We start from the raw sequence: 27,133 nt of genomic DNA, 5'->3' as shown, positions 1-27,133 counted from the left end.
GGCAACATGCAGATGCTTGCCATTGTAAATTCGAGTTTTAAGAGCTGCTGAGTAAAGTGTTAAGGGTAGAGGTTTGGCAGAGATTATTCATCCTCATGGCCAGAATGGAAGTAGATGGAGAGCTTTTGTGTAAGTATTCCTTTGAATACTTTTTGATTATGCCTTAAGCAACCCTGTGTGATAAAACAGAAAGTGGACTATAGGACATTGTTTCCCTTACCTTGAATCTAAAGAGATACCAATGTAGGGATTATACACTGAACCAATACTTATTATAATGGAGTTGGGTGCTGTGTTTGTTATTGCCTCTACTTTTCCAATGGATTGCGTGTGACCGTGATAAAGAAACAGTCTATGATAGCTAAACAAAGGAGTAGTCATTTCAGTTTATGTTTGAACTTCCACTCTTCTGTACAAATCAAACAAAGTGGTTTCCAGCTGCTTACTTACTCCAACCATAAAACACTATTTTATCATATACTTTTATGCATATCTATAAATACATTATATAAACCATTGCAATATGAGAAAGTTAAGGTTTCAATTGCATCAGAATCAGGAAACATAAAGTTAGGATGGCCAAAGCACTTTAAACTCAGCCCCTCCTCCCACACCCCCTCATTATCAGCAATATGATAGTGCCTTTCATTTAATGAATTCAGTTTGTTACCATTTGTGTTATAGCGCAGGCATCTGGTTATGGGTGATGAAGAAGATGGCAAACCTGTGGAGAACCATTCTTCCTGAGGAATGTAGTACATTCTATTTTCATCACTTTACACTCACAATCCCAAAATAGTGCAAGCCTGAGACAGCTATGAGGGTCTTTCCCTCCCAGGACCCATAGTATATCATGTGGGACACAACCTATGAGTTTAACCAAATCATTAAACTCAGAGAGAGAAAGCACTTTGAATAGTAATGTCTTTTTTTATTTTATTTTTATTTTTTAAGTATATTTTACTGATTTTTTACAAAGAAGAAGGGAGAGGGATAGAAAGAAACATCGATGAGAGAGAAACATACATCAGTTGCCTCTTGCACACTCCCTACTGGGGATGTGCCCGCAACCAAGGTACATGCCCTTGACCGGAATCAAACCTGGGACCCTTCAGTCCGCAGGCTGACGTTCTATCCGCTGAGCCAAACCCGTTAGGGCAATGTCTTTTTTTTTTTAGTAGCAATTATGGGATTGTGTTTAATCACATAAGAAAGCACTCAAAGAAAAGTTTTAGAAAATGTAAAAAAATCATAAAAAGAAAACTAATATTTTACATTTTTCTAAATGTCCTTACTATCCTTACAGAGGCTTTGCATGTCTGTTTTATAAAATAGACATGCTACGGAAATAGTTTGTAGGCCACCTCTTTTGGTTAGTATTTTATGATTATTTTATACCACAATAAATATATATTTTTAAAAACATGGTTGTTTAAGGCTACATATTTCATTGTATGTATGTAAAATCTTTTGCTTAACTACTCTCCTATTTTTGGATTTTAAGAAATGTACTATTAAAAACAAGGCTACATTGTACCAACTTTAATTTTTTAGAATAATATTTTAGAAATAGACTTTTGTGTCGGGCAAGCAAATGAATTTTTAAGGTTTTTTGGTAGCTATTGCTATATTATCTTTCAGAAAGCCTATTCTGTCCCAATTATATATCCAGCACAATATTCCTTTAAGTGTAACTCTTTATGGAAACCTCTCTGCTCACATTTTACTAAGAAACGTTTTCAGTAAATTGAACAGTTGTATCTAGCCCTGTATAATAAAATATAATAAAAAATGATTAAAACATCTAGACCAACCATTTTATTCTTATACTGAATGAGGACAAACTTTTGAAGTTTCAGTTTAAACATGTATTTATTTCTTCCATATTGATATGATTTTACTCTCCATCTTCATATCCGGACTCTTACACTTGCAAAAAGTCCCCTTAAATTTGTAAAGGTTTCATTGCTGCTGTGTCATTACACTGAAGGCAGCATATAAGGGAGATCTCTTCTTCAAGCTACCTACGCCAATAGAATTGAGCCAAAAGAATGCAATTTGCCAAACTATACAATGCTCGGTTGGCATGTGGTTGTACACACACACAGAAGCAATGCAGGCAGGGGAGTTTGAGCTTTTGGTAGTGGAGTGTGCCTTCTCCATCCCCCATGTCCACTAGTCTGCTAGTGGTGTGATGTGTCAGTGGTCTTAATGATAGCCTCTCTCTCTCTCTTTCTCTCTCCCTCTCTCTCCATCCCTCTCTTCTCTCTTTCTCCCTCTCCCACATCCCCTCTACCTCCTCCCTTCCATCTCTCCCTCCCCCTTCCTCACTTCCTTTCTCCTTCTCTCTGTTTTCTTTACGAGGAAAGAGGGGAAAAAAGGAATGCAATCAATGAGAAAACGCTCCAGTGAAGGTGGATAATAAGCAGCTGCTGCCTGGTACCCAAAACGCACAGATGAGACCCAGCCTTGTGTTGCTTGTGAGCAGGGAAGGATCACAGACTTTGACATAACCGCTTTGGGATGCCATCACTTTTATACTTTGCATCTCTGAGGAAGTGAACAGAGGGAAGGGAAGTTTGGCTGTTGGGTGGTGCAGGGAGGCTGAGTGCGCTCACTGGCACGTGCATACCTCTATACATATTTGTGGTGTTACCTTAAACCTATCAAACATGAAGTAAAATGATAGGTAGCTAAATGGTCAAGAATATAGAACATAAAAAATATAGTGCAATATTTGAGATATGTTTATGATCTTAATCTCATTATCCCATTAGAAGTATATACTATATTTGCTCCATATCTTTGGTTTAGAGAACGGAGACAGGCAGATTTATATAACCTAAATCTTCTGATTTTTATAACTGAAATCTGCTTTTTAATTTCTTTTATTTTTTCCATCATCATTTATCCCCTCTATGCCCTCTTCCACCTCTACCCACCACCACCACTCCACAATCACCTCACTGTTATCCATGTCCATGATTTCTCTCTTTTTTTTTTTTTTGCTCAATCCTGCTGTCCCCTAAGCCCCCAACCCCCCAACACACACACACACACACCAGAGCTGTTTGCCTGCTCTCTGTCTTCGAGTCTAAATCTTTTGATTTTTAAACCAATGATCCATATTTCTGGTTGAGTGTCTATGTCTTTTATTTTTTTTAAAAAATAGAATTTTATTTCCCTTAGTCTTCCATTTCAGCCAAGTTCCCAGATCCTTACCTTTTTATTAACTGTGGATGGATTCCAATCTATTCACCCTGGTAAAGGAAGCAAACTTTTCAAGCATGTAGCAAATGTTTATCTAATTACATTTTAATGGGGTACACATTGTTGCTGGGGTTTTTGCTACAGCAGCATTTCAACCCTTATAGTGTGTTGGTCTTGAATTGGTGGGCTGTTATTATTTGTAAACTCCAAAGGTCAATGCACACGCACACACTCCACACACAAAACCATGCGAAAGTTAAGGACAGCTTTTATTGAAAAGAAATCTATGTTTAGACCGTGAATATCCTGCCTCAAGAAAGCCAAATCAATCAAAAGCCTGCAGTTTTCTCAGGCTCCATTTCTCTTTGTGACAAGTTAGTCACAGGAAAGCACACACACGCACCCATACACACTCACACCTGCACCTGGGAATCCCAGGCACTCCGTAGCCTGAAGCATCATTCCCCAGCGCATGAATGTAAGGGGCTCCCATGGAGACCCTGCTCTCACTCTGTGTGTTGTAGGGTCGTTGTTATGTTGGTGCTACTGGTGATCAGTTTCTGTTGGACCCCAGGTGCAGAGAGTCAAGTTAATTAATCATCTTCAGTTCAGAACTCTCAATCACCAGCGATCTGGACAAGGCCCCTCACATGTATGTATGTATTCCTTTTCAGTCCTATTTTTCTCTCCCCCACAGAGGAGGCCATTTTAATGGGTTTAATACATTCCTTTGACTTGCAAGGGTGCCCTATAAGACATTTGATAAGTTTGTGGTACCATTCTGTTAAATTTTAATGGGACCAAAACATCTATTTCTTCCAGCTTTTCAAGGTTTCAAAGTGTGGCTTGTACTCCTACCTTTACACAAAACCTCTTTGGTACTGTCGCTGTGAGGAATGAACGATTTTCTGACCTATCCTGGTCTGCCTGCTACCCTCCCAGAACAAGTCCTGTGCTCCTTCGCTCTTATTTCCCTTTCAGCTTTCTCGTCTTCCAGGACTTTACCAAAATACTAGGGAAATTATGCAAATTATTTGCAGAAAGACTAATGCATGGCTGGAGCCAGGAAGTTTCAAACAGACTTTTCTTAACCGACTATATTTGTCATGACTTTTTTACTTGCATGTTCTTCCCATGGTGTGGTTTGTAGAGAGCACACAGACTGAGACTTACGTGTGATCTGTGCTAGGTGCTGCTCTTGAATCCCTTCATTCCAGTTACTATATTAAGATTTAGGGGGAGGGGTGGACCTAAGATTTAGGGGGAGGGGTGGACCTGTTAGAGAACCATCAAGGCAGTATTTCATTAAGAGCCAAAATTCCTAGAACTTAATTTTTTTAACTTTAACAAAATCATTGGGGTTGATGTGGTCAAACAAGTCTTCACTATAGACCACTCCCCTCTTCTCCACGAACCCATCATTAACCCTCATTTACACATAAGGAATTGAGCCCTAAAGAGAGTACTTGCCCATGGCCACACAGTTGTCAGGACTGGAATCTAGATAGTTTTAACTCCAAGGTCCATGCGCTAAAACTGGTTCTCCAGTGGTTTACTAATATTGTCAAAACTTGGCTTGGCATTATAGGTAGGTATGTCTGTGCCACCCTGTGTTCCCGAGTTCCTCAGTGGTCTTGGGCCCCCTGTGTGCCAGGTGCAGTGCTGAGCCCTGCATCTTCTCTAGGAGCTGAAGGCCTAGCAAAGCAAGCAAGGCTTACCTGTCCAAGCCCAGACATTCTTATTCAGGGGAAGTCCAGTAAAGTGCACATTGAAGGCATCCTTAAAGAGGAAAGATATAATAAGGAAGCCTAAACAGTGAACATAAAATTGAGCCCCCTTTTGGTTCAAAAGCTCAAAGTGCTCTTTCTGCAGCTTGAGTCTCCCATTCCTGACTACACACTCACCCCTGACTGGAATCTCACATATTGGACTCATTCTCATAACTTTAGGTCAAACGTTACATAGAAGTCTATATTTATTATTATGATTACACAAAATGATTATTTGCATTTTAGCATCAAATTCCTAATTTTGTAGACATGAAAGCATGATTTTAGAATCTGATTCTAATGAAAAGAGGAAGACTTCCCAGGATCCATGTAACAATCTATTTGTTCCACTCCTGGAAAAGCTATTCATCGAAGTCCATAAAACAGCAATGGATTAAAGTCAGGAAAGTGCCATTTTGAAAGTTATTTCCTGGAATTTTGTGTAAGCACTCTAGAAATTGTTACTTATGAAGCCGTAGTTTGGATTCTTAGATGTATGCCACCAAGCAGAATATCCAATGTTATAAGCGTCACCCTAACAAAACAGACATGATATGGAAACAAATACTGGTCCAGAGGCTCGCCCGGGTCACCTCCAGGTCACCCATCCACATGAGCAGCATTTCATGATTTGGTTCAGTGCTGCCCTGAGGTACACATTAACTTTAGCTGAAGCGAACTGCTGAAGATTTCCTCAGGAATGAGTCCAAGCAATTTCCCTTCTTTCTTCATTTGTAATGTGTTGACATTAATTAGTACCTAATTCCTGGTGTGTGTTCAGGCTTCAGTGACAGACAGAAGGAGCGATTTCTGAGCAGATTAGGCACACGGCCTCCTGGCATGGTTCCAGGGATGGAGGTGCATACTGCCTGGCTGCTCTCCGGAGCGGGTCCTCAGGCTGGATTTGGTCCCAGAGATTTTAAAAAGAGAACAGGAAATGGTTCTACTTAATAGCAATAATCACCTTTCCTTAAGAAACCAAGGTACTCTGGGTTATTGTCCAAGATCTCTGTAGATAATAAAAGGTAGAGTCGTTTAATGACCATGCACAGTGACTGAGCCAGTCAGTGTCAGAAACGGGTCTGATTTCAGGACCCTCTGGCTTTATGGGTTTTCAATTTATGAATTTCTTCACGCATCCCCGATCCCACATCTGCACAGGCAGTTTCTGCATTTCAATGAAAATGAGCAGTTCTGAAGGATAGCTTCCTAACAGCAGTTAGGCTATATTTAGAATTGAAGTACAGGGGAACCTGAAAGAGTAGAATGGGATATTTCATGTGTATTGTGTCTTCATCTACTCAAGGAAGCCTTCCCCTTGGTCAGAGCTGTGACAACCCTGTGCCATTACAGAGCTTCCCTGGAAAGCGTTATTAAAGGCCTCTGTTTGCCCACATCCTGCTGTATTAGGATCTTCATTTATAAAACATGTTTGATTACTAGAACGATGCAGATGGAGAGGGAACAAATTAGTAAATGGTGAACCTCAGGGAAGACAACTAAAATTGTACTTTTAAAAAGCAAGTGTGAATAGTACACAGATCCTAACGAACGACCCAGCAGTGAGCAGCCTGGAGAAGAGAAATACACACAGCAATGGACATAGAATCTGAGTGAAACAAGGAAGAAGCGACTGAGGTTTATAACCTAGTCCCACTTACGCGAATTAACAATGCAAGTGCACGGACCAACAATACCCATTTCTCAAGAACGCAAAAAGGATACATAAACACATTAGGTTTCTTTTCAGAGGAAAGAAGGAAATTGGCATGAAAATGAGGACAAAATAATATGAAGAAACAGAGAGGGGCTTTCCCAGGACTTACTATAATAAGCCATGAGCTGAGGGATATGATCAGCTCAATTCTGCACCTGTATTATAAAAATATTAAGTGCCATACTAATGTCCCACCTTTGTACTTCTGGCTCCCAATTTTAATCTCACTCTGTGCTTTATGGTAATATTGTGAGGCCTATGAACAAGCACATCACAAACAATCTCCTTGCTATATATACTCATGGTTAATACTGTCCATGGAATAGTCTAAATAGAAACAGCCATTTTATTACAAGAATACTACAGAGAAATCTGCAGGAAAGCAGATCATGACTCTGCTTTGCACGGTGCCTTCTCAGATGTGGTCCAGAAGAAGCATACACTTGCATGCAGTAAGAGAGGGAAACAAGAATTTGAGTACATATGATTGTCATGCATTTCTTTAAGTCCTTTTCATTCGTTACCATCTGCTAGAGAAGTATTAGCTAAACTTGACCCAAATCCAGGCAAAGGCAAACTTATCTATTACTTCACAGCCAAGACACTTAGATTTATTGGTCAGAACAGAGATATTAAATAAACACACCAATATTTTCAGCAAGGCAATAACTGACCAAACATTATCTTATTTTCCCTGTAGCCCACACTCCAAGGTGTGAGTGCCCATACTCATACCTATCCTATAATAATAGCCCAACATTATGAATATCTTGCCCAGAGAATGAAATAGTAATATTATTAGAGCCAGACCTCACAGCAATTGTGCCAATAGAATGTGCTCCTAATTAATTTTTAAAGCAACTAATAGATATTTTAAGCACCAGTTTTTTGTGTTGTTTTCTGCATTCTTTGCATAAAAGTTTGGACGTTTTGAAAGCCTTCATATTTTGTGAACCGAAACATAATGCTTGTATGTACATACTCATGGAGACCTCCTGCCTGAAGCTCCCTTTCAAAGAAAAGCCTGAATATTGAAAATTCAGCAGATCTGGCTTTTAAAGTTGAGCTTTTCAAGGGGATGGGTAATCTATCATAATGGAACATTAACTTCACTTTAAATGCATATACTTATGTTCTGGTTTTATGACACCATTATGATCTTTACTCCTAGTGTTGTTATTCTGTGATCAGAGTGTGAAAAAACTGCAGAGATAAGTGACAAAGTTGTGCTGCCAGTTAGTTGGGGGTTTTAAAGTTATTTGCTATTAGATTTTTAATACAACATAAAACGGCAGCTATTATCTGTCATTGTCAAAGAAATGTAGGCAGGGGTTCACACAATTAAAGTAACTGCAAATTACAAGAGATTGGATTTGCTTTCTCCATAGTTCATTTCAAATGAAATGAATCAAATAACTCATCCACTTTTTAAAAACATATCCTTTGACTTGAGTCTTTTTTCTGCATGAGAGGTAAGACATGGCTGGGATGCTGTGTGGATCAACCTAGGGGACCTGAACAAAGTGAACGAAAGGTAGCCCTAGCATTACCTCCTCTATCTTAGGGTGAATGGGTAGAACTCTGAACCTTTCCCTTCATTCTAATGCAATTTCCCATATACTATTTTTATTTCAATTACTACTTCATTCCTTTAAATTCTTATTCACCAGGGAACCCTAATTGCGCAGTCAATCGAAAAATATTTATTCACCACTTACAATAGATCAACCATTGTTCTTGTCTCTAGAGGCATGTTTCTCAAATTATTTTAGAAATCCCAATAAAAAATCTATTCCCTGCCATCAAGGCCTTATAAAAGATGGAAATGCAGATGGGAAACAGCAGATCCAGATTTATGGTCAATAAAAACCTGAGCAATGATTTGTGTCACTTCTGGGATAAACTGTTTAATTGACAATGCTCTCCTCTCTATCCGTATCTTCTTCAAACATGGCAAATCTTGAAACTTCATGTTGAATCGGTAGTATCATAAAGTGCTAGCATCTCTACAATGAGTAGGACCTACTTGCCAATTCACACTGGACATGTAGCATGAGAAAAAAATACACCTTTGTTGTTTTAAGCTACTGAGATTCAGGGGCCTGCTGTTACTAGAGCATAACCAGTTTATTCTGACTAATGCAGACACACCTTCCATTTTTTTTTTTTCCATACAGCGGTTTGTTAGCATGCATTTCTTACCTCAAAAGCAGATAAGAGTGAAAGAGGAAATCTAAATAAATAAATAAGTACAAATGGGCAATTCTAAGGACAGAAAAAACTTACAAAGAACCGTATTATAAATAACTAGAGGCCCGGTGCATGAAATTCATGCACTGGGGGAGGGGAGGTGTCCCTCAGCCCAGCCTGCACCCTCTCCAATCTGGGATGCCTCGGGGGATGTCCGACTGCCATTTAGGCCCAATCTCACAGGGCAGTCAGACATCCCTCTCACAATCTGGGACTGCTGGCTCCCAACCACTTGCCTGCCTGCCAGCCTGATCACCCCTAACCACTCCCCTGCCAGCCTGATCGACGCCTAACTGCTCCCCTGCCAGCCTGGTCACCCCTAACTGCCCTCCCCTGCAGGCCCGATTGCCCCCAACTACCCTCACCTGTAGGCCTGGTCACCCCCAACTGCCCTCCCCTGCAGGCGTGGTCCTCCCCCAACTGCCCTCCTCTGTAGGCCTGGTTGCCCCTAACTGCCCTCCCCTGCTGGCCTGGTCGCCCCAAACTGCCCTCCCCTGCTGGCCTGGTCCCCCCATAACTGCCCTTCCCTACTGGCCTGAACACCCACAACTACCCTCCCCTGGGGACGGCCATCTTTGACCACATGGGGGTGGCCATCTTGTGTGAGGGCATGACGATCAATTTGCATATTACCTCTTTATTATATAGGATAAGACTTATTGACTCTCTATATCAGTGATGGGCAACCTTTTGAGCTTGGTGTGTCAAACTTCACCAAAAAAGTGAGCATAACTCGGGTAGTGTGTCACTTTGAGGAAAAAACATTATTTTGCGATATTTATAGTTTAAATAACATAAATGTATAATTGTTATATATAATTGTATTTAATAAACCAAAAACTAAATATTTAACTTACCTGCTTAGTGACTTCTTTGTTCATCCATCAGTCAGTTTCTTTTATTGGTCTTGATATTATTTAGCTTGTGTGGGGTGCCATGAACTAAGATAAGTGAGGGGGAGGGGGAATTCTTTAACTAACCTGCCTATTAGTGACTTTTTTGTTACTGAATTTCATTGGCTAAATCTTCAATTGAAGGTTGGTATTTTGTACACTTCAGGCCCAAGCAAGCGCTACTAACTTCATCTGTCAATCTGTTTCTTTTGTTGGTTTTGATATTATTTAATGCTGAGAATAAGGCCTCACAAAAGTATGTAGAGGGAAAAATTGTGAGTAAAGCCATTGCTATAATTTTCAGGGTGCTAAAAGTGTCTGGTAGTTGGTTCCAGGCACTCCAAATTTCCTGTTCGTAGTGGCACTCCTCTTGATTCTCCAAGCGGCACCTTTCCAGATTCTCAAGCTTTGACCTCAAGTCGACAAACACCTGAACCCAGATACTGTCTTGAAATTCTGCAAGTTGCATCTCCAAATCATCAATTTGCATCCATTGGAAACCATTTAATTCCAAACAACTATAGACTACTACATCAGGATACTTAATTATTTTCATGGTCTGTTTTAGACTTCTAAATTGACTAAATCTATACTAAACTGGTCAAGTAACGAGTCTAAAACATGCTGGTACTTCATATGCAAGAGTTCCATTTCATTTTGTACAGCGGCACTGGCCTTCTCAAAATAATTTGTTACTCAAGGAAAATACTTACAAGTTTTAGTTTCTACATCTCGCTTGAAAATTTTAACTTTACTTTCAAAAGCTTTTATGTATCCAAACATAACGTCAATACTTTTGCCAAAACCTTGTAACTTTAAGTTCATTTCATTAATATGAACAGAGAGATCTGTAAAAAACATCAGGGTGTTAGACCCACTTATCATCATTAAGCTGAGGAAAGTTTCCCAGATCCTTATCATCAAGAATTACCTTAATTTCTTCAAAGCACTCCACAAAGCGCTCAAGAACTTTGCCTCGGCTCAGCCATCTTACATTATTGTACATCAGCAGTCCACTGTAAGTGAAATCAACCTCCAGTAAAAGTGCCGAAAATTCTCGCTTGTGAAGGGGGCGAGCAGCTATTAAATTAACTATTTTTGTAACAACTGACATTAAGTCGTTTAAGTTGGTGAATCCTGCCTTGGCACATAAAGCCTCCTGATGGATAATACAATGAAAAGGCACAATCGGATGTACAATAGCTTCTGTAAACAATTTGACAAATCCGACTTTTTCCCCCATCATATTTGGTGTCCCATCTGTCGTCACTGACACAACTTTAGAGATATCAATGCTTAGGTCACGAAATGTTTATATAACAACCTTACATATTTTGCTTCCTGATTTACTTGTTGACGCTGATACTAACTTTATCAACTCTTCTCTCATTGTGAGACCATCAGAATATCGACCAATAATGGCCAACTGAGCATGTGATGTGACATCAGTAGTTTCATCAAGAGAGATTGAAAAATATTTACACTTCCTTACGTCTCTCTTTAATTGATGTTGTACGTTTGTGTTCAGTCTCATTATTCGGTCTTTTACGATATTTCTACTAAGATATTCTCTTAATAATTGCATCTTTATTCTGCATATCGTGAAATAGAACTGGTGCACATCTTAGGAGAGTTTCTTTAATAAATTCTCCCTCACTGAGCGCTTTTCCATGCTGAGCTATAGAATGAGCAATGCTCAAACTTGCAGATGTTAAATTTGTAGAGCCTTTCATAAATTTAAGGATGGAATTATATTGGCTCTTATAAAGGTGTAGCTGCCTGGAAATGTATTCCTTCCTTTCATCCTCACTTTTTTCCAAGAGCTGGGAATGATTAGTTTCAAAATGTCTATTTATAGTCCATGTTCTGCTTACTACCATTTCAGTTCATAGAACGCAAAATGATCTTCCATTTTTTTCTATAAAGCCATACATCTCGGTCCATGTCTCTTGAAAGGGTCGGCCACTGCTACTACCACTTCCTTTACTTAACCTTAGTTTTTTATTTTTTTGGGTTCTCCATCAGGGGGCAGTGACAGAAGATAGAATTATAGATAGCTTGTTAGGCCTGCAGGCAATTAGGGGTTAACTAGCCTAACTAACCACAAAATGGTGCATATAACTGTCTTTTAGGAAAGGGCGGGGTTAATAAGCAGAAATAGGGGTTAATAAGGATGCACAACAGTAATAGTGGTGAAATGGAGTCTGCACTATGGAGCAAGATGGTGTTCCTTATGTGAATTAAAATGGCTGCCACTATTTCTAATGGTGGGAAACGGCACCCATAGCACGCCACAAACCCTCGCCTCTCCCAGCCTCCCCGTCACTTATCTCAGTAATGATGGATTAGAAATCCATGACACCCCAGAACAGTAGATAATGGTTGCTGTGGTTAACTGTTATTTGGTTACTGGTAATGGCAGGGCCCCCAGAGATGCGTCCCCGCTGTGTTCTGCTGCTCCCTGCTCTGCCGGCAGAAGTGAGGGCAAAGATCCCGGCTTAACCGGAAGTCCCAGAACTAGACGCTCTGTGCCGGACTTCTGTTGTTTTGGCCTACAGACCTCCGCACAGAGTGTCTAATAGGGGAGGATGAAACATTTGCGACTAGAGTCTTGGAATTAGAGTCTAACTCTAAGACTCTAGTCGCAAATGTTTCATCCTCAGGAGCAGCAAATGTTTCATCCTCGGCATGCGGCCGCCTCAGTGGCCGCGTGTCATCAGAAATGGCTACACGTGTCAGTGCTGACACGCGTGTCATAGGTTCGCCATCACTGCTCTATATGTTAGTTACTGTGCTTAGAGTTTTCCATGTGAAGATCTACAAATTGAGCTTGCCAAGCAGAGACAACAGCAAAAGCAAAGACCATAGACCGCAATGAGCTTGGCATGCTGTGGAACAGAAAAATAGGTCAACAGCATTAAAAATATTGAAGGGTAGGGGAGAGTGGTGAAGGATAAGGAGTAAGCGATGGGGTCAGAGAATTTGATAGGATTCAAGCAGGCCTTGTAAGTCATGGGAAGAACTTCAGATTTTATTCTTGGTGCAGTGGAAGCCACTGGAAAGTTTTAAGCAAAAGACTGCATGACATGATTTGCGTTTCCAAAAAATCACCCTGACTCTTTGGAGGACAGTGGAGAGGAGCATGGACAAGCAACTATAGAGATTAAAAAATAAATTTCTCATTGAACATCCTGGGGCTTAACTTTCATCTTTCGTCCATTTTATTTGCATGATCTATATAGTTAGTCATACTTAATCTAGGTTTTATGAAAGTGTTATTTCTCCAAAATTGATATTAATAAAAATACGTGCCTTTATGGTAAAATCGCAGCAATACTTTTTGCCTCATTTAAGGCTTTATTATGTGACAGCCACTGTGGTGCAAAGATAATTAGGGCAATATATCAAAGCCTTATGAGAAATCTCTCCACGCTCTCCAACCCCTACTTTCCAAAACCACTTCACCCTCTGTCCAATGAGTCCTCCCTTTGTCTTCAGCTACCATCACTCCTCTTCGTTTACACTGTTAAACTTTACAGGCTCAGCTATAAATACATTGACTTTCTCGGCTCCTTGTCCCTCCATCCCACTCTGTGTTTAGCATCATTGATCTAACCTTCTGAAACTGTCCTGGAGACTCAGCCCTGCAGGACTTGAGCCTCTTTTTGTCACTGTCCGCAAGGTGTGTATGTGGGCAGTCAGGGGGAGGGAGGGTGTGAGGAGTTGACTGGGGTAGAATGGGAGGAGAAAATCAGATCATCAAGTTAGATGGAAACCATCAATGAGCTCAGCTGTGCTGTGGCTTCAGAGGAGCAGGGGGAAATCTAGTTCCCAGATTCTGTCCCATTATAGTGAATCTGCTAGCCAGCATGATTCTCCATAAAATGGGGGATGAGTTAGCATAGTTTATTTAGTTAGCATGGTTTAGTTCAACTAGCATGGTTTAATTCAGTTAGCCTGGTTTAGTTAAATAATCCTGGTCCCCCACAACCTGGTTCACATTTCCATTAACATGATATATTAACTGTGAGTAACTACATAAAGTACAAACTTTGCTGCTAGCTCTTTATTTCACAGGTCACTAAATAAATAACAGAGGCATATCCTGATCGATGACCAATCGTGTCACTTCTTTCAAAGCCTGTCAGTGATTGGTCACTGCACATCTGTTGCTCAATTCTTGCACAGAGAGCAAAGCATGTGGTTGTGTTGCCTCCTTGTCTCCCACTGGTAAACCTGCATGACATTTTATAAAAATGGATAATTGAAAGAGGGAATTGGCAAACAAAGATGCAAGTGCAAGAAAGAAATGAAAAGTAACAATGCTGGAAATAAAATTCAAATTAAACATTCATGGAGCTATAAAAGCAATAACGGATGGTGGGAATCTTGATGTTGCCACTTTAGCATGACGATGTACAGTCACAGTTGCTTAGAGAAGGCAAACTTACAGACATAAATGAGGAAAGGCTTGTGACAAACAGGATAAAGGTGTCCCAGAGGAAATGACTAATGCTAGCAAAACACTTCACAATAAAGTCATTCTTAGAGATACTTTGTGATACTGAAAGAGCCAAAGGTAAATGTCAAAAGCTAGTGGAAATTTGCCAAGGCATAGAAAAGATGCCTTGTGTACATCACACGTTATACACAAGAAAAATAAGGCAAGCACTGTTCAAGCTATTTTTGATAATTTTTTACAAAGAAATAAAACAGAATTTTTAATGTTTGTAATATTTTACATTACAATGTACTAATATATTGGTTTTGCTTCTTTTCATTTCACTATCAATACATTTATAAAAGGTAAGAGAGTTTTCAATGTTTGACAGAAATCTTTAAAGGTCTCGAAACAATCTTAAATTCTCCCATTCATTATGAGTATTTGCACAGTTTCTGCCTGCATGTCATTTTCAGTCCCATGCTACTGCACAAAGCGAGAATGGCCTGTACTGAGAAATTCAGCTGAATCCATGTTGTCTACTCCCTCTATCCAGGGGAGATTGTAATTTCTGGTTTTTACCAGGTATACCAGTTAATAATGTGGATTTTGTAATCAAAGAAAACACAATAATTTCAAGAGAAACATCAAAAGTTCTTTATTCAAAGTAATGTCCATCACTAGCTACACATTTCCCCCATCTTTCAGGTAATTTGTGGATACTATCCCAATAAAACTTTTCTTATTTTGAGGCAAACCATTCAGAGACCCAATTTTCCACTTCTTTGTATGTTTTCCTCAGAAAGTGTATGTGCCATTGATCGGAACAAGTGGTAATCTGAAGGAGCAAGGTTTGGTGAATACGGTGGGTGGGTTAATACTTCCCAGGCAAGATCTTTTAACGTGTCTTTAACTGGTTTTGAAGTGTGTGATGGTGCATTATCATGAAGCAAAATTACTTTGCCGTGTCTTCTGGCCAATTCTGGTTGTTTTACGATCAAAGTGTGGTTCAAATTGATTATTTCTTGTCAGTAGCGATCAGTATTAATGGTTTCACCTGGTTTTAGAAGCTCATAACACACTACACCTTTCTGATTCCACCAAACGCAGAGCATTGTCTTCTTTCCGAAGCTATTTGGCCTTGCAGTCGATGTTGATGGTTGACCTGGATCAACCATGATTTTGTGCATTTGGGATTCTCAAAATAAACCCACTTTTCATCGCCAGTCACAATTTGATGCAAAAAAGACTTTCTTTTGCGCCGTTGAAGCAACATTTTACTGATGACTTTTCGGTTTTCCATTTGTCTTTCGTTCAGTTGATGTGGCACCCATTTTCCTTCCTTTAAAATCTTTCCCATTGCTTGTAAACCATCAGGAATTGTTTGCTGAGCAACGTTTAATCTTTCTGCAAGTTGTTTTTGAGTTTGACATGCATCTTCATCCAAATAACTCTTGTAATTGTTGGTCTTCAAACTTTTTTGGTTGACCTGGACGTTCTTTGTCTTTCACATCGAAATCATCACTTTTAAAGCATTTAAACCAGAATTCACAAGTATCTTGAGATGGAGCATGTTCACCATAAGCTTCCCGAAGTATACAATAATTCTCAGCAGCACTTTTCTTCAAAATAATGAATTAAAACTTCCCGCAAATGCTCTTTTTTTGGCACGATATGCGACATTTTTAAGTGTTAAAATATCTATGATGTTAATACCTTCAGAAAATTTGACATATGAAGTTTTGAAGCTTGCTGTCAATACAACAAAATAACATCATATCAAATCACATATATATCAACATATGTGTAACTCCAGCTATTGAAAAAAATCCGCATTATTAACTGGTACACCTGGTATGTATTTTGTTTTAGAAACTTGTTCTCTAATGCTTAGAACTCATGCTATTCTCTAATGCTGTGAAGTGATTTCAAATGCAATCATTTCATGGGGATAACCTAGTAGAATAGAGGGATTGGATATGATACTCACTCAACTCCTTTAAAAATTTCTCCTGTTAGCTAAAGACTGGTTCATTTCTTAAAAAATACTATGCAATACTACAAAACACTATGCAATGTGATTCCATTTTTGGAAAATACACATATATATGTACATATGCATATATATATACACATGTTGTCATAATGAAGGACATAATACAAATGTCAAGGGTAGTTCTCTCTGGGTGGAAAAATTATGGAAATTTTTTCTGTTCTCTGTGTCTGGTTTGTCTGCAATTGGCAGGTAACACTTTTTGTAAAAAGGCTCTTTCAAAACAATTCTGCTCTCTTACATTTACACTAACTCAATATTTTAGTAACAAAATGAACACTGAAGCAAACATTAAATTGTGTTTTTTAACTCTACCATTCAATTTGCTTTTCTTCCAATCTTAGAGTTAGAACATTTCCAAATAATCAGGCATCCTTGATGGTGCTAACTTTCTGAAAAAAAATTTGTATTTATGATCAACTATTGCATTATCAAAGCTCCGGCACATGGGAATTTAGACACATTCCAGGAGGCTCCAAATTTAAAAGCTCAAATTTCCTTGCCTCTAGCTTTTAATATGCCCAGTCCCAGGCGATGCCACACCCTGATTCTAATGGATTGAAGAAAACATCTGTGTCATGTAGATGCCATTGCCTGGGTATGATTAGTTGAAAAGTGTTGACAAAATCCACGTGGTTAAATAAATCAGAAAAATTATAACCAAGAAACAGATGTTTACAATCTTCCATCACAGTCACATAAACATAACCTGTCAGGAAAACAGTGCCTGCTGTATTGTCTTCACACTCACACACTTAAACAAAAAATGTTAAGCTATTTGTTGAGCCTTTATTATGCACCAAGTCCTATGCTTAACACTTAAAATTCATTTTCTTATTTAATCCTCACAAGAACCTTATAAACAATACTATTATTTTCACTTTATAGATTTTATGGGAAATTGCAGCTCAGAGATGTTGAGTAATGCATCCAGGGTCAGACACCCAGCCCATAATAATAACCACTTAGTGAACAGGAATACGTGGTTATATGTCAGGGTTTTCTTGTCTAATTACTTAGAACTATACTATTCTTGGTTTAAAAAAAAAACTTTAATCTGCAAACAACCAACAAAACATGACATAATAACTAGCTGTAAAACAAACAAGTGACTGTGGGTGAAAATGTATTGTAAAAAAAATTCACGTGCATGGATTTATTTTATTAACTTCCTACATAATTGCCAAGTGCTTACAGGAAGGCAGTAGATTTTTATTTAAAGCATGAAAGTTTTAGCATGGTTCTTAAAAGCAGCTTTGGATAAAATTTGACAAAAATAATGAGAAACACTAAGGGGTAGTTAAAATAACTTTTTAGCTTTACTAAATAAGGGAAATGGTTTTGCTGGGCCAAAAATACTATGTTAACTAGAAATCATATGAGAACAGCAAAGTCAACAAACAGCATTCTTTTTAGACAATTTAGTGTTACCTCTTACCTCTTCAAACAGACAAAATCTATCTTGTCTGGTGGTTCTTACTGAAGACATTCTCCCTGAACTTTCATAACGATCATTCTTGCTCTGATTGCCGGTTCTCTCTGCAGAAGCTCAAAGCCCCCTTTTTTCAACCTCAATCTTCCATCTCTGACCTTTCAAGTCTTCCTGAAATCAAATTGCCAAATCCTGTTTTCTCCTTGCGGAGCATCGCATAAGCCTCCTAATGTAATTTAGACTGACAGGGCTGAGCTGCAATTTTCAATAATATATCTGCAGATGAAAAGAAGGGTGACCTGAGGGGCACTCCACACAAGTTTGCCATGGGACAAACCAGACTGGAGAGGGCCCATCCCCATCCCTGGGTGTTGCCACCACCATCACTACCCACTTGCAACGGTGACTTGCTCCTGGCCTCCGCTGCTGGTGCTCAGGCCCCTGGTTGTATGAAGGCAGGTTATTCTCATTAATAATAATGGCTAATATTTACAGAGTGCTCAGTCTGTGCCAGGCACCTCGCCAAATGTTTTTATATGACGTTATAGTACTTACCTAAATAAATTGCATATCTATGTACTTTCCATATTCAGGGAGATTAGTGGGCTTACTCAGTGATTAAGAGCAAAAACGGTACTTTGTTCTCATCTCTCCCTCTTTCTGTCACCAATAAACGTTTACTGAACACCTACTATGTGTTAAGAATTGCACTAACAGACCTCACCTTTGTGGAATAACAATTTCTTCAGAGCAGAAACATACAAATAAATAATGTAATATAAATATATTAAGAAACATGTATGATTCACATACCATAAAATTCAGCTTTTTAATATGTACAACTCAGTGATTTTTAAATATATCTACAATGTGCAATCATCACCACCATCTAGTTCTAGAACACTTTCATCACTCCCAAGAAGAAACCCTGCACCCATTAGCAATCATTCTCCTGCCGCTGCCCACCCCATCCCCCGACCACGACCAGTCCCTGGCATCCACTAATCTACTCTCTGTCTCTATGGATTTGCCTATTCTGGGCATTTCAAATAAATGGACTTATAACAAAAAGAAATATGTAGAAAGTAAGCATATTTAAGTAATGGGGTCTATTTTATTTTTTTTAATATATTTTTATTGATTTCAGAGAGGAAGGGAAAGGGAGAGAGAGAAACATCAGTAATGAAAGAGGACCATTAAGTGGCTGCCTCCTGCACAACCCCCCACTGGGGATTGAGCCCCCAACCGAGGAATGTGCCCTTGACCGGAATCGAACCCGGGACCCTTCAGTCAACAGGCCAATGCTCTATACACTGAGCCAAACCAGCTAGGGAAATGGGGGCTATTTTAATGTGCCTACATAAATTAGTTAAAATAATCTTCAACCTTCTGCTTTGTTATTAGAGTTCTGTGTTGGGGTGGTCTGGAGGAGAATTTCTATCTGGAGTATCCTTGCTATAGAGCCATCTAGAAAGAATGAACCACATCTAGATATTAATCACTTTCACATTCAATCTTATATTTGACACCCTGCTCCCAGGCTCTTTCTTTATCCAAGGTCAGCTGCCACTCACACAGATAAATTATGTTTGAGAAGAATATTTATGAATAAATGATAACATATATGAAACACCAAGCAGAAAATTGTATATGAGTTAAGAGCCCAGGTTGGGGGGAAAAAAATCCACTAAACACATATATGCAAAGTAAAATATTAGGAGGAAATGTGACATAGTATTAGAATGATTGAAGGTTTTATTTTCATCTATATATCATTCTATATTGTGCAATTCTATAAATATAACCACTTAGAAATTTTATAGTCATAAAAAGTAAATATTTTATATGAATGAAAATCAAAAGAATGATTGTAAAGTCTGCTTGTAATTATTGTTTTATTGAGTTTAGCAATGTACTAGCTTATGAGGTATGATTATATTATTTTCAAGTGATTTCTTTTTGTTGAAAATCCAAAGAAAACAGAGAAACAGGTCTTGCTACGTAGCAGTGCCTAAATCTAAACAGATCGCAATCACTATTTTGTCATCAGACTTGAGTTCACATACAAATGGCTTCTTACAGCCCTGGCCAGTGTGGTCAGTGGTTGGTGTGGGCTGTGCACAGATTTAATCCCGGTCAGCGATGTGTCTCTCTCACATCGATGTTTCTCTCTCTCCCCCACCCTCCCTTGCACTCACTCTAAAAATCAATTTTAAAAAAAAATGGCCTCTTAACTAACTACATGTTGAAGAGTTAGAACCCTTCTTTTGAAGACTATCATTCTCCTCAAGGTCTTTCTTCTTTTCAACTTCCTTGATAAGAAATTTAGAATCTTCTCCCCATATACATGTACCCTAAAAATTCATATTTTAAAAAGTACATTTAAAATATAAGAAGTGCTGGAGCTAGTGATGGAAACAGGGAGTGACTTCAAAGGGTCCCAAGTCTTTCTGGAGCGATGGCAATGCTCTGGAACTCATTGAGGTGGTGGTTGCATAACTCTGTGAACTTAACTAAAAGTCATTGAACTGTACACTAAAACCAGTACAATTTATACTTCAGCAAAGCTTAAAAATTTTTTAAAAGTGTAATTGCACTGGATAGAGGAAAGAATTACTATAGCCTAGGAAAATGTTTAAGGAATTCTGGAAGCTATTAAGGAATCAAGATTATATTGAAAGGGATATCAGACCAGTGGGCTCAGCTACAATATTTGGAAGGCCCAGTGCAAAATGAAAACCCAAGCACCCTTATTTAAAAATCATCAAAAATGTCAAGATGAACATAGGAGAGCATCTAATCAGGCACAGCGCCCTTCTGAGTGCTAGGCTGTGTGGAACTCAGAATCAGCTTTTTAATTTCCACAAAGTGAAAATGCTGAGGTTTTGATTGGAAATGCATTAAATCTGTAGATTAATTTGCAGAGAGTAGACATCTTTAAAAGTTGAATTTTTCCATCTATGAATAGGTTCATCACTCCATTTACTTAAATCCTCTATAATTATCTCAGTAATGTTTTGTAGTTTTCCTTCTTGAGGATCTTCCTAAGTATTTGATCTCTTTTGGTGCTATTTATAAAAGACACTTTTAAATTTTATAGTTGCTAATATAAATAAAATTGATTTTTTATATTGACCATATCTGTAAACTCAGGATTTTCTACATACAGTAATATATTACCTGCTAATAATGACAGCCTTATTTATTCTTTTCCAATTATGCTTTTTTTCCCCCTTATTCTGCTGCTCTGGCAAGAACTATAGTACAATGTTAAATAGAAGTTGTAAGTGCAAGAATTCTTGTCTCACTCATTCCTGATAGACATTTCATAGGGTATGCCTAAATCAATTTATTAAATTACATTATACAAATTTTCAACATAGTTACATGATTTTACACTTCCAATAGCAGTGCAATAGTTCCAGTGGGAATACTGAGCACCTGTACATACCTAGACCTCTAATAGTCTGTTTTAATATTTAATATTTTCTGTATTCTCCCTTCCATTTCAGAATTCAGCCACTGGAAGAGACAAACAAAACTATTACAGTGATTTTTTTCTGAGAATGAAGTGAGACTGCAGAGGGGTTGGGAGAGATTGGGAAGGGTTGGGCAGGAAGCAGGATTCAGGAAGAGATGCTTGGTTTTCTCTGTTACATTGTTTATATTGCTAGCATGTGCTTGTGTATTATTTGTGTGTATTTTTTAATTTCCTAGGCAAAGAAATTAGGAGAAAGAAAGGTAAAAGAGAAATAGTATTTAAAATAAACAAGCATGAAAACATTAAAATTACTTAGGTGTACCTAAGAAAAGTGCATTTCTACTTGACAGTATCTTGGCTAATGCCACAGAGAGAAAGACCAAGTGTGGGATGGACTCCACAAACCGGGGTCTGACTGCATCGCGGGCCATCCTCAGAGTCTGAGGCCTTGCTTCACACTCCAGAGAGGCCGTGTCAGAATAATATAGAAAGAGGCTTGGATCTTCAACTTGCACTTCATTTGAAGTTTTTATTTTAGCTCTTTCCAAAATGTGTGGATATCAAAATGTGAGTTTATAATGTTAAATAATGACCTGGATCTGAATGTTTGTTTAAAAATTTTTATTTTCTTCTCAACAAAAGTTTCATAGTGATTTTTCACTGATGAAAACCCATATTTTATATTTCTTTTTCTATATATTTTGAAGAATGAAATTAATGAGAATCCGGAAACCAAAAAGTATGTAATCTTCAAAACTTCACTGAAACAAAATCGTGTTCACTTCCCCTCCACATTTTTAGCTGCTTTGGAGCTCTCTTCCAGAGCACAGAGATTTTACTGGAGGATATTGGAGAGCTTGTCTGCTGACATGCTGTTAATTCTGTCTTATCAGCATTATTTTCTTTGGTGCAACAAAAAGAAAATTGCATATTTCCTGATTTTAAGTCCAATTTTTGTTACAAGTTTTGTGTACTTCTCTCTTCCTTGTCAAAAATTATCTTTTAAATAATGCAAAGTTCTTGCCCGGATGGTTTGGCTCAGTGGTTGAGTATTGACCTGTAAAACAAGAGGTCAGGGTTCAATTCCCAGTCAGGGTACTTGCCCTGATTACATGCTCAGTCCCCAGTGTGGAGCATGCAGGAGGCAGCTGATTAATGATTCTCTCTCATCGATGCTTCTATTTCTCTCTCCCTCTTTCTTCCTCTCTCTGAAATCAGTAAAAACATGTTTTTAGAAAATTACTTAAAGAACGCAAAGTACTGATGTGAATCTAAATGCAATGGTGATGGAAACGGTGTTTGAGTGGATTTTCTGACTCTTCCTCTTGGCAGCCTGGATGTGCGGCTGGCCTCCCACAGCCGAAGGACACCTGAGCCTGTCCTTTAACCGTGATCCTATTTCTAAGTCATCCCTCCCCACACTGGCGAGCTACTGCTCTATTTTAAACTGCCTCCCTGTTGTGTAAGAATAGAGCATGCCATTTCATGCAGTTGAAGAGGGAACTCAACCGGCCTACAGAAGGCCTGGTTTTAATCCTGATTAGTATCTACTGTTCAGCTTCGTGACTTAAGGCAAGTTTGACCGCATAAGGCCTCAGTTTTCTCACCTGGAAATGAGACATTTGCATTCGATAACCACTAAGGGCCTTCCCACTCCTAATAATCTATGTGAAGCTTTGAAAGAGAACTATTCTGGTAATTTCTTAATGATTCACGTGAAATCTTATTAAAGGGAGAAATAAAATGATGTTAATTTTTTTTTATATATATTTGAAACTGAATAAAACAGGCTGGTGAGAACACTGGTATGTAGCAGTGTTAAATTCTGTGACATCTTTTGTTCAAAGGAACAATTTGAAAGGATGCCAGAAGTTTGTCTTCCCCCTTCACTCCTGGGCTTCCTGTACACCCCTCACTGCTAGAAATATGGGGAAGAATAAAGTCTTTAGCAATTGATTTCAAACTGAGCTTGTAAAACCCTAGAGTTCTATATATCGCTTCAGAGGTTCTGCAAATATTTTATCTGAATTTCACTTTTTAAAATATATTTGCATATTTTACATATAAAAGATGTATATCTTTACTCAAAAATATTATGTTCACTTATTCAACAAATACTTATGGAGTGAAAATTTTATGTTGAGAACAGTCTGAAGGTTTCAGGATCCAGAAATGAACAGAAACAAACAAAAATTCTTGACTTTTATTAAATTTACATTCTAGTAGTGGCAGCAAAAAAATTAACAAAGTAAAAATATTATATAATATAAGGCCAATGAAGGAAAATTAAGCAGAGGCCACAAAATGAATCAAGAGGTTAGTGTAGAGCTGTCAGAGAAAGTGGCATTTTAATGAAGACTTGAAGGAGGTGGGGAGGAATAGAGCGAGAGCTGATGCAAAGCCCTAGGGCAGGAGCAGCCTGGAGGGTTGGGAAGAGCAGAGAAGCTCCCGGCACCCCAGGGAACAAAGGGAAGGTGGGAAGAGGAGGCTAGAGAAGGAATAAAGGCCTGTAGGTCATCAAAGGTCTCTGGCTTTTAACACATTGGAAACCTCTAATGCCTGAATCAAGCTGCCTGGTACAGTACCCATCTGTGGAACTTCCCTGTATTCTTTTCATATACATTTGAATATAGAGTGAACAAGATTTTATTTCTGTACTGGTCTTGTTTAAAATAAGGCTTATATCTGCCCATTTAAGCAAAAACTATATATTTTTAGGATAACACGTGTGGGTTACGTTAAATTACATGCTCAGACAAGGCTTGGGTATACCTGCTTATGTCTTTTTTTCCAGCAACAAGCAAATCCATAACATATTGATAACATTACCTTATAATTAGCTCTAACTATCATTTCAGGATTAGATTACTTCTAATCTGACTTACATTTGTTGATAAGGAATGAAAGCTAGTTTTGAAATGTTGTTATTCCATGAACTCAATATTTTTTTTAAATGTCATTTACATCTCTGAAGCTTCCAGAGCAGTTTATTAAAAGCATCTTGAGATGTCATAATAAGCTTCTATCTTTTACAATAACCTATCTAAATCAATACTTTCTTTTTACTGAGCAACCAAACAAAATTCAATTACAAGACTGATGTGACTGCAAATACCATCTAGAACCAATATCAAATTATTATGTTCATTAGAACAGGCTCATGGATCTCACAAAGTGAATTAATAATAAGCAAATGCTATAAAATTAAAATTATAAAATAAATTTATGTTAATAAAACTGATCTTCATCTGGGTAATCTATGTGATTTTTGCAGAGTTGGTGCCTGATAAGAAACAGATGGAAGGTGATTCTGGAGCAATCATATGTGCAAGCAGGTAAGGAAGTACCTCTCTCCTTTCTAAGTCTTCATTTATCCCTGCCCCCACGTAAGTAGGAGAATGAGTCCTTGTCATGATTTGGAGGCCTATTCTTTTCTTTTTCTTTTTTTAATATGTTTTTATTGATTTCTAAGAGGAAGGGAGAGGGAAAGACAGATAGAAACATCAATGATGAGAGAGAATCATTGGTTGGCTGCCTCCTGCACGCCCCCTACTGGGGGTCTAGCCCACAGCCTGGGCATGTGCCCTTGACCGGAATCGAACCCGGGATCCTTCAGTCCGCAGGCAGACGATCTATCCACTAAGCCAAACCGGCTAAGGCTGGAAGCCTATTCTTGATGAAGCCACTGATGCTAAAATCATTGTGTGAAAGGTTGTTGGGAAACAAGATATTTACATTATTTACATGATAACAAAGAATCACCTCATAGGGGGGAGATAAGAAATCAAACGAAGGACTTGTATGCTTGCATATAAGCATAAACAATGGACGCAAAGCTCTGGGGGGTGAGGGCAAGTGTGGGTGTGGGGTGGGGGGGGTAATGGTAAGATATGTACACATATAATACCTCAATAAAAAATTAAAAAATAAAAAAAAATTTTAAAAAAAGAATCACCTCATAGATTACTTCTTAATTTACAAAAGAGCAATAGTTCCTTCAGTAGAGAAAGATCTTTCATACACTACCTTAACCAAACGATTAAAGTTAATATCATGTGCCTCCAGAAATGATGAAATGGGACATATACAAACCACCTGTGAGTATTCTTGTCAACAAAATTTCTAATCAAATCATGAGGACACAGCAAATGAAATCCAAACTGTGAGACATTCAAAAGCAACTGGACTGGACACTTCAAATTTTCCTGTCATAAAAGACAAAAAAAGTGTGCTTCCAAATTAAGGAAAACTGAAAAGAAATTAAATATAATACATGAAAATTGATTTTTTTTTCTTAAAGCTATAAAGGACTTTTTTATGAAGGACATTTAAGGGGCAATTGAAAAAAAAATGTAGTATGTACTCTGTTAGATATCGCCTATTGCATCACTTTTTAAATTCTTGGGAGTGAAAATGCCATTGTAGTAATATAGGAAAATGTCTATTCTTAAGTGATAAAAATGGAAGTGTTTAGAGGGAGAGTGAAATGGTGTTACAGTTTACTTTCAAATAAAAGATGTATATCAGGGGAAAAAATTGAAGAGGACATATATCACGTATATATGTAGATGATAGATAATAAATAGAGAGCACACAAATGTTATAAAATATTAACAATTTGTGAATTTAAGTAAAGGGTATATGAGTGTTTATTGTGTCATTCTTTTAACATTTCCTCAGGCTTGGAATTTTGCAAAACAAAGGTTGGGGGGAACAAAAGAGAGACTGGTGTCACTGAACAAAAGTCCGAATAATTTGACCTCAAAGTCACTTCCCAGACCAGGGGGATGTTTGCCCATGCTGTTCACCAAATGAGGATGATTAGCAGCGTTAGAGAGTCAAGAAAGCCCAAATCGGACTGCAGAATGGCTGTGGACTAATTACCTTTCTCAAACCTCAGTCTAGGGAATCGTATTGCCTTAATTCACTAAAAAATGCCTGAACAAAATGTTAGCCTCTCACTCAAACACAAGAAAGAGATTTAGAGCACATGGAATTTAGCACCAAAGGAATTATGAACTGATATTTGCTCAGATTTGTTATGTTTATTTACTCTAAGAAAAATATTTGCCTTTTGTAACGAGATTCTTTGAATTCACAGGAGAGCACCACTGATCCTGTAAATTTGGTTGTGGGGAGTTTAGGGGTGAAACAAATATACATTTTGGAATCCTCAGTCATGGCCTCCAGGAAATATAGGCTCTTGGCTTTTTACTCTCAAGGCTCAAAGAAAAGATTTCAAATATTGTACAAGTTTCAACTGCCCAGACATCAGCATAAAGGGAGCATTTATGTTTACAATGGGACTCTGACTGCGGTGCCAGATCCCTGAGTCCCTGGCTCACTGGCAGCATTTTAGCTAGACTGTTGGTATTCAAAGGGTCAAGAACTGAAGTCATAATCAGAAACCAAATGGAATAGGCATTCACCTCACCTGTCATTTGTAAGGCTGATATAAACAGCGAAACTATTGAACCTCTCTTCCTCTCAGCAGTGAAACAAATCTTAAAATATGGAGATCAAGGACTGCTGGAGATAACAGACACCGAAGAACTGAAACCTCTTAACAGCAGGTGGTATCAGTGGGGCTTGCCTTTTGAAAAATGTGCCAGATCCTTTTAGAACTTGGTTAAACACTTCTGGTTCCTATGGTGATGCTGATAATACTTTGTCAATCATTGTGATATCTAGATCCACATTGAGTAGTTTAAAAAGCACCTTGAAGGGCTTGAACATACTTAGTTTCTCCTCTAAATTGCTTGGTGTCAATTGTAGTTGTGATAATTGGAGGAGATATACTCAGTTTGTGAGAAATACTGATCAATGTTTGCCTCTTCTAAAGCTCAGAGAAAGAGAAGCCATAACCTGAGCCCCTTCACAATAGCCC

This window comes from Cnephaeus nilssonii (assembly GCF_951640355.1).
Source record: "Cnephaeus nilssonii genome assembly, chromosome: 2".
Classification (NCBI taxonomy): domain Eukaryota; kingdom Metazoa; phylum Chordata; class Mammalia; order Chiroptera; family Vespertilionidae; genus Cnephaeus; species Cnephaeus nilssonii.
Note: the sequence above shows the minus strand (reverse complement) of the source record.